The following is a 10,458-nucleotide window of genomic DNA, read 5'->3' as shown; positions in this document are numbered from 1 at the left end:
CATAGCGATCCAGGACCTATCTGACAAGCAGACAGTACAACCCCAGAAGGGAGGGAAATCTGCATCAACAATAACAGACATGACCCTACCCTAGGCCATATCAATGAGAGCTCATCCCCTCAAAACAAAAAGCATAAAGCATAAAGCTCATCCAATATTGGCATAGAATAACTGCCTCCACAGAGGCTACTTATACATGAACAATGCATTCCAGCAGTGTAAGTAATAACGGAGAATTTAAATGGGAACCCCCACTGGAGGTTAAGATAATGAAGACCGACGATGGCGCACTTCGCGCCATTCCTCCTCAAGGCGGTGAAACTTTGTAGCTGGGTTGACAGCTCGGAGCCGTGGAGAAGATCCCCCTTTTGGTAGTCCCCCAGACTCTAAATTCCACTTGGTGATGAGTGCCGCGGCTTTAGCCGGAGTGTCCGCAACATGCCTTGATTCTTTGTACGAGATAACCAATTTAACAGGAAACCCCCATTTATAAGGTATCTGGCAGTCCCATAAAACACGTATTGTGGGGCCAAATTCTTTCCTGCGAAGTAGAGTAGCTGCTGAAAGATCAGCAAATAGCTGTATATTCTTAAATCTCTCAGGTAGAGAGGTTGCGTTTCTCGCTGCCAGGAGAAGCTTATCTTTGAAATGGTAAAAGTGTATCCGGGCAATCACATCTCTTGGCGTCGATGCCGGAAGGGATTTAGGTTTAGGGATACGATGCGCCCTATCCACCAGCAAATCTCCCTGCGGCGTCTCCGGCAGCAGGGCCACAAATAGATCCATTAAGTAATCCACCAGTTGAGCATTTTTTATATCTTCAGGAATACCCCTAAAGCGCACATTATTTCGACGTGACCTGTCCTCCAAGTCCGCAATTTTACACGACAACGCTTCCACTTGTTCTTCCAAACAGATATTAGAGTCCACTAAATCATTATGGGCCACAGAGTATTCTGATAACTTAGTTTCAATATGAGAGGTTCTATCCCCCAAGGCCATGAAATCTTTTTGTAAATCATGGAATGCATGCTGAATAGACTGCTGTATAGAAGCATGAAAATCGTGCAGCATGTGTTTAAGTGCAGATTCAGTCACTGGTTTATCAGCCCCTGTGCTGTGTAACATCTCAGACGCCATGTTTAGCACATGGTCTGGAGGAGAGTTATCAGTACTCACTGTTGGGGAAGATGGCATCCTGGAGGAGAACAGTCCAGCTTGAGGCCCGGTATGCAGCAATGCAGGGTCCGAGGATCGAGGAAAGCAGGGTGAGGAGACTGCGAGGCCTGCACCTCTAACAGCCCCAGAAGATCTGCGGTCAGCTACATGCTCCTCTGACCTCTCTGAAGACGGCGATCCGGCGCCATTTTGGGACCTCGCCGCCGGGAAGAACTCCGTCATCTTTGTAGCGGCCGGTTTCTTACGAATCCTTCCCATCTTGACAGGGTAAGTATCCTTACGGTGTCCGGTTATCGGTGCTGTTATTTAAAATCACGGATGAGCCCTGTGAGAGCCGATGTTAGCCGATTATAGCCTAGGAGCTAGGGAGCTGGAACAACACACGTCCTACTCCATGCGCTTGCGGCCACGCCCCTCCCAATAAACCTTCTGTATTAATTATGCACAGTTTTTAATATCTCTGCTTGTCATTATTCCGTAGGAACTTTCCTTGTTTACTTCCAGTGGATAAAATTTTGTCCATGGTCATGTGAAGGACACACTGGTGCAGAGCAAGTTACATGGCCATGTGATGGACGCATGAGTGGTGGGATCGTTACAGTATTGTATCAGAACTGTGTCTTCTAACGATCCCAGGACCCGTTTCTCCATCACATGACCCTGTAACGAGCCCTGCACTTGTGTGTCCATTACATGACCATGTACAGAATTTTATCCACTGGAAGTAAATAATGAAAGTTCCTACTGAATAACAACAAACAGAGATCTTGAAAACCATGAGCAATTATTACAGAAAGAATGTAGGAAAATTGTATAACTTTTAATTATACAAAAAAATAACAAAATTTGCTGAAACCGGTCAACTCTCTTAAAGGCTATTGCTATGTACACCTTTAAAGTTTTTTGTTTTTTTTTAAAAATACAAATGTCTATCAGTGTGATTGGTTCAACGTTGTAATTACATTTTATTAAAAGTTATTTTGACTTTTTAAGATACAGCTGCTTTGTATCCTGTATACACAGCAGCTGTATCTTGCGCTAAGATCTGAATCCGTCAGGTCAGTGACAGCGGGTCCTGCGTGTCTCTGACACGTAGCATCAAGCAGTTATCCATCACATTTAAGTTCACAACTTAGATGTGATAGATTACATCACCACTAACATGACAGATTCAGGTTTCAGCGCTAGATACAGCTGCTCTATATACAGAACACAAAGCAGCTGTATCTCAAAAAGTAAAAATAATTTTTAATAAAATGTATGTAGAAAGTTGCACCAAACACGCTGATAGACATTTTTAGTAAAGAAAATATTAATATTTCAAAAGGTGTACATAATCCTGAAGTGTAAACTAGGTCATTCATTTATCTAAAAGAATGATCGTGATACTTTGATTATACTAAATGTATCAATAGCACCATGAGGGTATGTTCAAGGTAAAACAGCTCTTGATTTTCCAATTTTTTTTAAGCCACTTGCGTTTTTCACGGCAATTTTTGGAGCGGTTTTCAATAGAGAGTCTATGAAAAACGTCTCCAAAACCCGCTGAAGAAGTGACCTGCACTTCTTTTTCGCTGCCATTTTTTTATGCGACTGTTTTGAAAAACGTTGTTTTTCCCATTGAAATCAATGTGCAGATGTTTGGAGGCGTCCTGCTTACGATTTTTCGGCCGTTTACGTCCCGAAAACGGCTGGAAATAGGACGTGTGAACATACCCTGATAAAGACACTCAAAAACAAAAAGAACAAACCAGACATTATGGGCAAATTGCGCCAAATTGAATTGAAATGAATATATAAAATACACCTATCTTACTCATACCGCCTCTGTGGTTTCCTCCGAAGTACAACCATGAAAACAAAACTCATATTTATAGATGCTGCAGCGAGTATCCATGGTATTATTTGCCTGTCCTTGAAAAGTAAATATCAGAAATACTAGACCTTGGCAGCTGAAATTTGAGATGCAACTATAGCAGAACTACATCTGTGCTGATATTTATATCACACAGTGCGGAAAAAAAACGCTCAAAGTTAAGAGGTCGAAAAAAAAGCGATGTCGCACATTACAACCAATTTTCTTTAGAATCTCGTCTGAAACGTTTTATGTTCGGTCATGCAAATGTAAACCTCTCTCCTTGCACCAGCAGGAATTTGCTTAGCCCGTGTCACGATGCGGGGTGTGGACCCACTGGGCCGTACTGCGTAGCGGATGGCAGCTGGCCAAACAGGTAAGTACAGAGTTCAATAGTTCAGCGAGGATACCTGAGGCAAACGTAGACAGTAGCGAGGCAGGCACGTCCTAGACCAGGCGGCAGGAAGACGTCAGGTGAGGCGTAGCAAATCAAGCGTGGAGTGTAGCACAGCACGGCAACAGCACAGCACTAGAACTGGGTAGTACGGAAACAGGAACAAGGTACACTGGGAAACTGGAGGGCACTGGGAGACCATTAGCACAACAAACTATGGGTAATGAACAACGCTCGGGCAAAGAGCAAGAGGGCAGAGCCCTTTTTATAGCCCAGGGCATGCTGGGCTAGATTGCAGACTTCCTACAAAATGCGTGCACTGGCTCTTTAAGACCTGGGCGCGCGCGCCCTCCAGAGACAGTCTCGAAGTCTGGAAATGAGTGCCGGCGCCTCACAGGAGGACGGCGCTGCACAGAGGTAAGATGTCCATGGCCACGGCCATCAAGGTTTAAGGCAGAACGACGGACCGTGGCCATAGACGTTACAGTATCCCCCTCTTACGCCCCCTCTTCTTGGGATCAGAGCGGGAGAGAAACTTCCTCACGAAGACAGGAGCATCGATGTTCTCCTCTGGCTCCCAAGACCTCTCTTCTGGGCCGAACCCCCTCCAATCCACTAAATAAAATGTCCATCCTCCCACCTTCTTGGTAGCCAGAATCTCCTTTACTTCAAAAGTCCCCGATGAGCGGCCAGAGACCACTTAGGGACTAGGAGTCCTGGAGTAGCGGTTCAGGACCACGGGTTTCAGCAGGGAGACGTGAAAAGAGTTAGGAATCCTGAGGGTAGGGGGAAGCCGCAGCTTGTAGGATACCGGGTTGATCTGTAGCAGGATTTTGAAGGGTCCGAGGAACCTAGGAGCAAATTTGCACGATGGCACCTTCAGCCGGATATTCCTAGAAGACAGCCAGACTTTAGTCCCTGGAAGGAACTGCGGAGGCGCCCGTCTTCTTGTATCTGCCTTTCTCTTCATGCGGTCCACCGCCAACAGGATAGAAGATTGGGTCTGTTGCCAAATCTGTAGAAAGTACCTGAAGGTCGAGTCAGCTGCTGGAACCTGGGACATAGTAGAAACAGGAAGAGGTACACGAGGATGCTGACCGTAGACGATGAAGAATGGACTGGAAGTGGTCAACTCACTGGCGTGGTTGTTATAAGAGAACTCTGCCCACGGTAGCAACTGCACCCAATCATCATGGCGCCTGGAAACAAAGTGACGTAGATAGTTTTCCATAATCTGGTTAACTTTCTCGACTTGCCCATTGGACTAGGGATGATAGGCCGAAGAGAAGTCCAATTTTATACCGAGGAGGCCGCAGAGTTCTCTCCAAAACTTAGAGGTGAACTGGACCCCTCGGTCCGAGACAATATTGCAGGGGCAAGCCGTGCAGACGGAAGATGTGCTGTATGAAGAGGTCAGCCAATCGCGTAGCAGACGGCAAGCCGGTCAAGGGAATGAAGAGAGCCATCTTGGAAAATCGATCCACCACCACCCAGATCACACTGCAACTCGCAGCAGAAGGAAGATCCGTGACAAAGTCCATAGCGACATGTTGCCAGGGGGCAACAGGCACAGGCAGTGGTTGGAGCAGGCCAGCAGGTCTGGAGTGAGCGACTTTATTTGCTGTGCATACCGTGCATGAGGAGACAAAGTCCATAACGTCTTTGGGTAGCGTGGGCCACCAGAACTGACAGGTGATTAGATCTTGGGTCCTACGAGCACCCGCGTGACCTGCCAGCTTAAAACGGTGACCCCAGCGAAGAATTCTTCCTCGGTCAGCCAGACGTGCAAAAGTCCTTCCCGGAGGAATGTCTCTAACTTGCAGGGGATTCACAGAAAAGATGCAGGATGTGTCAATAATATTCTGTTGAGATTCCATGGCGTCCTCAGTTTCAAAAGATCTAGACAAGGCATCGGCCCTCACATTCTTGTCGACAGGTCGGTAGTGGAGTTCGAACCGGAACTGAGCAAAGAACAATGACCACCTGGCTTGATGAGAATTCAACCTCTGGGCCGTCTGTAGATAGGTCAAATTCTTGTGATCTGTGAAGATCAGGATAGGATGAACCGCGCCCTCCAGTAGATGTCTCCACTCCTGCAGAGCCAGCTTGATGGCCAGTAACTCCCTATCCCCAATCGTGTAGTTGCGCTCTGCGGAAGAAAACAGCTTAGAATAGTAGCCACATACCACAGCCTTGCCTTTCGATCCTCTCTGGAACAACAGTGCACCAGCACCAACCGAGAAAGTGTCCACCTCTAACGAAAACTGTAGGGATACATCAGGATGATGCAGAATGGAGGCAGACGTGAAGGCTTTTTTTAAGGATTAAAATGCGGCTTCAGCCTCCGGAGTCCACATTTTGGCATTCTTACCCTTCTTAGTGAGGGTGGAGATAGGAGCAGTCAAAGATGAGAAGTTGGGGATGAATAGCCGGTAGAAGTTGGCGAATCCTAGGAAGCGTTGTATGGCCCTTAAGCCTTGGGGGCGTGGCCACTCCAGGACAGCCTTTACCTTCTGGAAGTCCATCTTGAGGCCCTAATCGGAGATAATATAGCCCAGGAAGGATAGAGACTCATTCTCAAATACACACTTCTCCAGCTTGGCATAAAGGCGATTCTCTCTTAGACGGAGCAACACCTGGCGGACATGACTTTGATGAGTTACTGGATCTGGGGAAAAAATCTAAATGTCATCGAGATACACCATAACACAAACAAAGGAGATCAGAAAAATAGTAATTGACAAATTCTTGAAATACTGCGGGGGCGTTACACAGGCCGAAGGGCATAACTAAGTATTCGTAGTGCCCATCACGAGTATTAAAGGCAGTCTTCCATTCATTACCTGGACGAATCCGGATCAGATTGTAGGCCCCCCGCAGATCCAGTTTAGAAAAATTTTCACCCCCTGTATGCGATCAAACAGTTCAGAAATTAAAGGCAGAGGTACCTGTTCTTCACCGTGATCTGGTTTAGGCCTCGGTAGTCAATGCAAGATCGGAGCGATCCATCTTTTTTCTTAACAAAGAAGAAGAACCCCGCTCCGGCCGGGGATGAGGATTTACGAATTAAACCCCTCTCCAGATTCTCCTTAATGTAGGCCGACATGGACTGGGTCTCTGGCAAGGAGAGAGGGTACACTCTACCACGAGGAGGAGACGATTCAGGAACCAGGTCGATTGGACAGTCAAATGCCCGGTGTGGAGGCAAGGTCTCCGCTTCCTTTTTGTTGAAGACATCGGAGAACATGGAGAAACAAGAAGGCAACCCTGTCAAAGGCTGAAGAGGGGCAGGCTGTGGCGACTGGATATGGCCCAGACAGTGATCAAGACACTTCGGGCCCCACTGGAGGACCTCTCCAGAGTTCCAATCCAGAACGGGGGCGTGCAGACGGAGCCAAGGCAAACCCAGCAGCACGGGGTTGACGGCCTTGGACAGGACGAACAGGGAGATGAGTTCAACATAAAGGGCTCCCACTTGGAGTCTCAATGGCTTGATTACGGACACAACTGGATCAGGCAACGGCAGTCCATCCACCGAGGAAATGATCAACGGCCTTTCAAGCGGGATAGTAGGCAACTGAAGGAGATCCACAAGGTCCTGGCAGATGAAGTTGGCTGCAGAACCGGAGTCCAGATAAGGCAGAGACCGGATGGGACCTCTCGCCAGCAATGATGGTTACGGGAATGAATAGTTTGGAAGAGAGTTCTTGATTCAATGTGTTGACGCCCAGGGTTGTCTCTCCAACCAAACCTAGGCGCTGGGGTTTTTTGGCTTGTGAGGACACAGACGCACGACATGGCCAGTGAGGCCGCAATATAAGCAAAGTCCAGAGGTGCGCCTGCGCCGTTTCTCCTGGACCGATAATTTTAGTCGGTCTACTTGCATCGGGACCTCGGGCAAAGCAATAGAAGCAGGCAAGAGGGGTTGCTGAAAGTTGGGCGCCGACGCTCCTGACGAACCTTGTGAGATCTCTCCCTCAGCCTTATGTCTTCCTGAGTGGCAAGCAGAATCAAGTCGTCCAAGGCAGGAGGCAGGTCTCGAGCGGCCAGTTCATCCTTGATCTCGGACAGGCCATGCAAATAGAATGCCACCAAGGCCTCATTATTCCAGGATAGCTCTCCTGCCAGAGTCTGGAACTGGATCGTATACTCGCCCACGGAGGTGTCCTCTTGGCGAAGGTTGAAGATGGCAGTGGCTGCTGATGAGACTCGCCCAGGCTCCTCAAAAACAGTTCGGAATATTCGCACGAACCCCTGGAAATCTTGGGTCTCAGGTACCTGACGTTCCCAGATAGGATTAGCCCATGCCAGGGCCTTGCCAGTCAGGATGGATATGATAAATGCGATCTTGGCTCCGTCCGACGGAAATGCTCGAGTGTGCAGGGTAAAATTAATGTGGCATTGGTTCAGAAACCCCTGACAAGCACTGGCGTCTCCATCGAACCGAGAGGGCAATGGCAGCGAGAACCGAGGATCCGGACAGGAACTGCCAGGAGGAGTAACCGGAGGATCGGCTTGAAGGACTTGCATAGAGGCAAGAAGAGAAACAAATAGCGTCCCTAGCTGCTGCGCCATAGAGGCCACTGCCACAAGGAGCTGATCCTGCCTAGCTCGGAGATCCAGCAGGTCCGCCTGCATGGCTTGGGAGGGTGCCAAGCCTTTGAATTGATCAGCGGAGTCCATGGCCAGAGCGTACTGTCACGATGCGGGGTGTGGACCCACTGGGCCGTACCACGTAGCGGATGGCAGCTGGCCAAACAGGTAAGTACAGAGTTCAATAGTTCAGCGAGAATACCTGAGGCAAACATAGACAGTAGCGAGGCAGGCATGGCCTAGACCAGGCGGCAGGAAGACGTCAGGTGAGGCGTGGCAAATCAAGTGTAGACTGTAGCACAGCACGACAACATCACAGCACGGCACTAGAACTGGGTAGCACGGAAACATAATACGGGATACAGGAACAAGGTACACTGGGAAACTGGAAGACACTGGGAGACCATTAGCACGACAATCTATGGGTAACGAACAACGCTCTGGCAAAAAGCAAGAGGACAGAGCCCTTTTTATAGCCCAGGGCATTCTGGGCTAGATTGCAGACTTCCTTCAGAATGCGCGCACTGGCCCCTTAAGACCTTGCACGCGCCCTCCGGAGACAGTCTCGAAGTCCGGAAGTGAGTGCCGACGCCTCACAGGAGGACGACGATGCACAGAGGTAAGATGTCCATGGCCACGGCTGTCGAGGTTTAAGGCAGAACGACGGACCGTGGCCAAAGACGTTACAGCCCGGTTTACACAGAAAACTTTACTAATGAATCGTATATTGGCATATTTGACACTGCTGCCATCTATTTATTGTCTGTGCTTATAGAATATGTGCTGTGTGTAGATATATGTACGGCCAACAAAGAACAAGGCTAGCCAGGAGAATGAAATCAAATTTACAGCAAACAACTACACCTTTCAGGCCAGCAGGTCTCCTCATGTACCGAACGTTCTTGTAAATAATAGCAAAACTGGATTTATTTGACTTGTGCATATGGTTGAAATGAGATAAACAACAGGCAGTGGTGTAAATTTCGCCGTAGTAGTCAATCACTACTATGGGGCCCACGGACTCAAGGGTGCTTGGCACACAAGGTCCTGATGCCAGCCAGCATCAGGGCCTTGTGTGTGGTGATGCCTAGAAGTGAAGAGAACCTGGGAGCTATAAGTAAATAGGAGGGGTTTGGTCTAGGGCAGGGGCCTCAAGCACGCGGCCCGCATGCGGCCCATGAGTCTGCCATCTGCGGCCCGTGGGACACAGAGGCGCTAGTATCGGCTCTGCTCCGGTACTCTGTGAAATCCCTGACATCGCTGTCCATGAATGGACACAAGATGTCTGGGGCTTCCCCAGAGCCTGAGTCCCGGGCAGAGCGCTAGTATAGGTTCTGCTCCGGTACTCTGTGGAAATCCCTGACATCGCTGTCCATATATGGACAGTTTTGTCAGGGTCTTCCCTAGAGCGGAGTCCCGGGCAGAGTGCTAGTATCAGCTCTGCTCCGGGACTCTGTGGAATCCCTTGACATCGCTGTCCATTAATGGACACGCGATGTCAGGGTCTTCCCCAGAGCGGAGTCCCGGGCAGAGCGCTAGCATAGGCTCTGCTCCGGGACTCTGGAATCCCCTGACATCGCTGTCCACATATGGACAGCGATGTCTAGGGCTTCCCCAGAGCTGGACAGTGATGTTAGGAGCACAGCTGGAGTCCCAGTAGGAGCGCTAGTAGCGCTCTGCCCGGGACTCCAGCTCTGGGTTTGCCCCTGACATCTCTGTCCATATATGAACAGTGATGTCAGGAGCAGAGCTGGAATCCCAGGCAGGGGGCTAGAAGCGGCTCTGCTCTGGGACTCCAGCTCTGGGCAAGCCCCTGACATCACTGTCCATATATGGACATGGATGTCAGTTGCTTCCATAGAGTTCCGGAGCAGAGCCTATACTAGTGCTCCGCTCTGGGTCAACGGCTCTGGGTTTGCCCCTCACATCACATTCCGGTCCAGGAGGATCCCCTGATGTCACTGTGTCTGAACAGTGACATCAAAGGCTCCTCCAGCAGAGGAATCCCTGGCCAAAGCGTCGGCAACGCTCTGGCTGGGGATTCCACTACTAGAGGGAGCCCCAATGGAGCTATCTACTTGGGTTGTCTGTGGTACTATCTACAAGGGGTTTGTGTGGCATTATCTACAGAGGGCACTGTGGCAGCATCTACAGAGGGCACTGTGGCATTACCTACAGAGGGCAATGTGGTATTATCTACAGAGGGCACTGTGGCACGATTTAAAAAGGGGCTGCCTAATTTTGACATTTGTGTGTCTGCCAAACGCTGCCAACTGACCCGCCGGACTGCAATTAGCGACACTTAAACTGTAAAACTGGATTGTTAAAATAAGCACGTGGAGAAATCTCGCAAAGTTCCGGTAGGTTTAAACCTAGCTCTATTATTATAGTAATGTAGTATTATAGTAATGTAGTATTATTATAGTAATGTAGTATT

The sequence above is a fragment of the Rhinoderma darwinii genome, chromosome 11, assembly GCF_050947455.1.
Source record: "Rhinoderma darwinii isolate aRhiDar2 chromosome 11, aRhiDar2.hap1, whole genome shotgun sequence".
Classification (NCBI taxonomy): domain Eukaryota; kingdom Metazoa; phylum Chordata; class Amphibia; order Anura; family Rhinodermatidae; genus Rhinoderma; species Rhinoderma darwinii.
The sequence above is the reverse complement of the archived record's forward strand: the minus strand, read 5'-3'. Positions refer to the sequence as shown.